At 45.4% G+C, this 5,567-nt stretch overlaps 1 pseudogene; it reads left to right on the top strand.

Annotated features, from left to right (window-relative positions):
• The first annotated feature begins 386 nt into the window (after window positions 1-386).
• LOC121476749 lies at window positions 387-1,946 on the top strand (annotated as a pseudogene).
• Window positions 1,947-5,567: the final 3,621 nt, after the last annotated feature.

Below are 5,567 nucleotides of genomic sequence, written 5' to 3' on the forward strand. Positions count from 1 at the left end.
AGCATAAAGGACTGGATACATTAATAAAAACAATGTTGATAACAACAACAACAACAACAACAACAACAACAACAACAACAAAGGATTGGATAGATTATGCTCACCTAGTCCAGGTGCCTCCTCACCACATCTTTGATATAAACTTTCATTATAGTAACGAAAAGTATATGTTGTTAAGGGGTGTCAATATGGGGATCCCTGGGTGGTGCAGCGGTTTGGCGCCTGCCTTTGGCCCAGGGCACGATCCTGGAGACCCGGGATCGAGTCCCACGTCGGGCTGCCGGTGCATGGAGCCTGCTTCTCCCTCTGCCTGTGTCTCTGCCTCTCTCTCTCTCTCTCTCTGTGACTATCATAAATGAATTAAAAAAAGGGGGGGGGGTGTCAATATGGCTTTATGGTAGGAAGGTGAAGCCACTCTTGATAGTGTGAGCAGTAAGATAATTACACTCAACTAGACGCTCGCAAAATCACTGAAAGAGATGGAGGAGCGGGAGCAGAAGGGCAGCCTCAGAGCCAGGAAGTTCTGGAGTTTGATACTCTGATAAGAAAAAAAGCCACCATTGTCTCAACAGCCACTTGACATTGTTGAAAGTTGTGATTAGAGAGAGCCCTGAGCAGCCCCACTGCCGCCGCAGGCCTAGTTACCATCACACCCCGGGAGGAGCCGCAGCTGCCGGCGGCCCCAGTCACCCCCCGCAGCCGAGAGCAGCGAGGCCGAGACCCAGCAGCCGCCCCCGCCCTCAGCGCGGCCGACACCGAGCCCCGCACCACCCGCAGCAGCGCAGGGAGGCGCCTGCCGGCGGGGACAAGAAGGTCATCGCAACGAAGGTTTTGGGAACAGTAAAGTGGTTCAATGTAAGAAACGGATGTGGGGGATCCCTGGGTGGCGCAGCGGTTTGGCGCCTGCCTTTGGCCCAGGGCGCGATCCTGGGGACCCGGGATCGAATCCCACGTCGGGCTCCCGGTGCATGGAGCCTGCTTCTCCCTCTGCCTGTGTCTCTGCCTGTGTCTCTGCCTCTCTCTCTTTCTCTCTCTCTCTCTCTCTCTCTCTCTCTCTCTCTCTCTCTCTCCCCCTCTGTGACTATCCTAAATTAAAAACAAACAAAAAAACAAACAAACGAAAAAAAACTGATATGGTTTCATCCACGGGAATGACACCAAGGAAGCTGTATTTGTCCACCCAGGAAGTGCCTTCGCAGTGTAGGAGATGGAGACACTGTGGAGTTTGATGTTGTTGAAGGAGAAGAGGGTGCGGAGGCAGCCAATGTTACAGGCCCCGGGGGAGCTCCAGTGCAGGGCGGTACATATGCAGCAGACCGTAACCATATAGACGCTGTCCACGTCGCAGGGGTCCTCCACGCAATTACCAGCAGAATTACCAGAATAGTGAGAGTGGGGCAAAGATCGAGGGGTCGGAAAGTGCTCCCGAAGGCCAGGCCCAGCAGCGCCGGCCCTACCGCAGGCGCAGGCAGCCGTTCCCACCTTACTACCTGCGGAGACCCTACGGGGCGACCACAGTATTCCAACCCGCCTGTGCAGGGAGGAGTGATGGAAGGTGCTGACAACCAGGGTGCAGGAGAACAAGGTAGACCAGCGAGACAGGATATGTATCGAGGTTATAGACCACGATTCCGTAGGGGTCCTCCTCGCCAGTGACAGCCTAGAGAGGATGGAAAGGAGGAAGATAAGGAAAATCAAGGAGATGAGACCCAAGGTCAGCAGCCACCTCAACGTTGGTAACGCCGCAACTTCAATTACCGACGCAGACGCCAGAAAACCCTAAACCACAAGATGGCAAAGAGACAAAAGCAGCCGATCCACCAGCTGAGAATTGGTCGGCTCCGAGGCTGAGCAGGGCGGGGCTGAGTAAATGCCGGCTACCATCTCTACCATCATCCTGGTTAGTCATCCAACATGAAGAAGTGAAGATGAAATTCCAGCAATAAGAAATGAACAAAAGATTGGAGCTGAAGACCTTAAGTGCTTGCTTTTTGCCCATTGACCAGATAAATAGAACTATCTGCATTATGTATGCAGCATGGGGTTTTTATTATTTTTACCTAAATATGTCTCTTTTTGGTAATGATAAACGTGTTTAAAAAAAAAAAAGCCTGGTTTTTCTCAATACACCTTTAAAGGTTTTTTAAATTGTTTCATATCTGGTCAAGTTGAGATTTTTAAGAACCTCATTTTTAATTTGTAATAAAAGTTTACAACTTGATTTTTTCAAAAAAGTCAACAAACGGCAAGCACCCGTTAATAAAGGTCTTAAATAATAAAAAAATAAAAAATAAAAATAAAAGAAAGTTGTGATTAGCACGCTTAGGTCGGGACGCCTGGGTGGCTCAGTAGTTGAGCCTTTTGTTCCGGGCCTGATCCCAGATCCAGGGATGGAGTCCCGCATCAGGCTCCCTGTGAGGAGTCTGCTTCTCCCTCTGTCTGTGTCTCTGTCTCTGTCTGTCCTTCTCTGTGTCTCTCATGAATAAACAAAATCTAAAAAAAAAAAAAAAAGACATGCTTAGGTCAGTGGCTGCCTTTACCTACTGATGCTCTGATTCGCATGGCCTTGCTTGCCAGCAAAAACAGTAGCAGAAGAGCTTCTGTCTCACATCTCTCTTTCATGTCATTCAAGAGTGCATCTAATTGATAGAAACCAATTTGCTTCCAGAATATGAGCTGGAAAGGAGTCTGGAAAGCACGATTTTTAGCTTTCCAGCCTCTACAGAGCAGGAAGATACATTCAAGGAAGGAGGCATGAAGGCATAGTGAGCTAATTCCGTACCCATCTCCTGTGGGAAGTGACAGCTCTGTACAAAAAGCCTTCTCTAGACATGGAATTCTGGGTGCAAGAGCTGTCGCTAGGATGGACTCCCAGATCTCAGGGGCACGGGAGGAGCTCGACATGCGTGTGCCCTCATAAAAGCTGCTAACACCAGGTCATGAAACCGTAAGTCCTTATTTGATTTGTATGATCCCTTTCACCTCACCACAAATGCCAGGACTGAGACACCTTCCTTGACAGGTTTAGGTTTTTGTTTTTTGTTTTTTTTTTTAATATTTTATTTATTTATTCATAAGAAACACAGAGAAAGAGAGAGAGGCAGAGACATAGGCAGAGAGAGAAGCAGACTCAGTGCAGGGAGGCTGATGTGGGACTCGATCCCGGGACTCCAGGATCACACCCTGCGCCAAAGGCAGGCCTCAACCACAGAGCCACCCAGCCATCCCCAGGTTTTTGTTTTTATTTTTAACCTATCTTCCAGATCTGAGTGAGTTCAAGGCAATACATTAGTGGTTTAATTTAATTGTAAGTTGAAATTGCCATCAGGCCATTTCACTGCTTAGGCCATAGGGAACCACCAAAAGAAGGTTTGGATGGCTATGGTGGTTTCAAAAGATGGGCTCAGAATCTTTGATGTTTCCACCCTTCAAAAGGCAAATCTAGGTGCTCTCCCCTTGGGTGTGAATCAAAGTGACTCGTGTCTTACCAGCAAATTTCCCTCTAATCTTTACTTTCACTGCATCTCACAAATGTTGATAAGTTCGGTTTTTTATTTAGCTCCAAATTAAATTTTTCTCCTGAGATTTCTTCTTTGAGTGGTGGACTATATAGAAATATGTCGTTTAGGGGCACCTGGATGGCTCAGTGGTTGAGGGTCTGCCTTCAGCTCAGGGCATGATCCTGGGTCTGAAGATCGAGTCCCGCATCAGGCTCCCCAGAAGAAACCTGCTTCTCCCTCTGCCTATGTCTCTGCCTCTCTCTGTGTGTCTCTAATGAATAAATAAATAAAATCTTTAAAAAATAACGGTGTTGTTTAATCTCCAAATGTTTTGAAATTCTCCAGCTATCTTTTCTGCTATTGATTTCTAGTTTAATTCTGTCATTCTCTGAGAACGCATTTTGTATGATTTCTATTCTTTTACATTTATTAAGGTGTGTATGATGATCCAGAATGTAGTCTATCTCCCTGAATGTTCTACGTGAGTTTGAGAAGAACATGTACCCTCCTGTTTTTGGATAGAGTAGAGTTAACCGTTGAACAACACAGGTTTGAACTGTGCGTTGTCCATTGATACATTTTTTTTTTTCAATAAGTACAGGGCAGTGCTATAAATGTGTTTTCTTTTCCTTATGATATTCTTTTTTTTTTTTTTTTTAGAACTGAGCCAAAGGCAGATGCTCAACCACTGAGGCACCCATGTGCCCCCTTATGATTTTCTTAATAATATTTTCTTTTCTCTAGCTTACTTTATTGCAAGAATACAGTGTATAGGGCAGCCCCCGTGGCTGAGCGGTTTAGCGCCACCTTCAGTCCAGGGTGTGATCCTGGAAACCTGAGGTCAAGTCCCATGTAGGGCTCCCTGCATGGAGCCTGCTCCTCCCTCTGCCTGTGTCTCAGCCTCTCTCTCTCTCTCATGAATAAATAAATAAAATCTTAAAAAAAATACAGTGTATAATACATATTACATGTGAAACGTGTTAATTGACGATGTTATCGGTATCGCGTTCAGTCAACAGTGGCTGATCAGTAGTTAAGTTTTGGGGGAGTTAAAAGTTATACATGGATTTTCAACCGTGTGTGTGTGGGTTGACACTCCTAATCTCTGCATTGTTCAAAAGTCAACTGTACATACATGCCAAGGATTGTTATGTCTTCTTGGAACATTAATCCCTTCATCATTATGCAGTACCCCTCAATCTCTGATCATCTTCCTTGTTCTGAAGTCTGTTTTGTCTGAAACTAATATAGCTGCTCTTCATTTCTTTTGATTGGTATTAGCATGGTGTATCTTTTTTCTATCCCTTTACTTTTAACCTATCTAAGTCTTTATGTCTGAACTGAAGATAACAAGCTGGGGCTTGTTTTTTGTTTTTTGAATTTTTTTTTTTAATTTTTATTTATTTATGATAGGCACACAGTGAGAGAAAGAGAAGCAGAGACATAGGCAGAGAGAGAAGCAGGCTCCATGCACCGGGAGCCCGACGTGGGATTCGATCCCGGGTCTCCAGGATCGCGCCCCGGGCCAAAGGCAGGCGCCAAACCGCTGCGCCACCCAGGGATCCCTGTTTTTTGAATTTTTTAAATCCAAGTTCTGTCTGATTAAAAACAATCTCTGTTATCTATTTATTTGTTTATTTATTTATGTATTTATTTATGTATTTATTTATTTTAAAGATTTTATTCATTTGAGAAAGAGAGAGAGAGCACGAGGAGAGAGAGGGGCAGAGAGAGAAGCTGCTGAGCAGAGACTGGACATGGGGCTCCATTCCAGGACCCTGAGATCATGACCTGAGCTAAAGGCAGACATTTAACCAACTGAGCCACCCAGGTGCCCCAATCTGTCTTTTAAGTGGTTTATTTATGCCACTCACATTTAAAATGATTATTGATATAATTGGGCTACTATCTTACATGTTTATAACTGTTTTCTATTCTTTGTACATATTCTTTGAGAGAGTGGGAATAGGGGAGGAGCAGAGGGGGAGGTAATGGGAGGCGGAAAGAATCTCAAGCAAACTCTGTGCTGGGTATGGAGCCAGACATGGGGCTCCATCCCACAACCCT

This window comes from Vulpes lagopus, chromosome 16, assembly GCF_018345385.1.
Source record: "Vulpes lagopus strain Blue_001 chromosome 16, ASM1834538v1, whole genome shotgun sequence".
NCBI classification, from domain to species: domain Eukaryota; kingdom Metazoa; phylum Chordata; class Mammalia; order Carnivora; family Canidae; genus Vulpes; species Vulpes lagopus.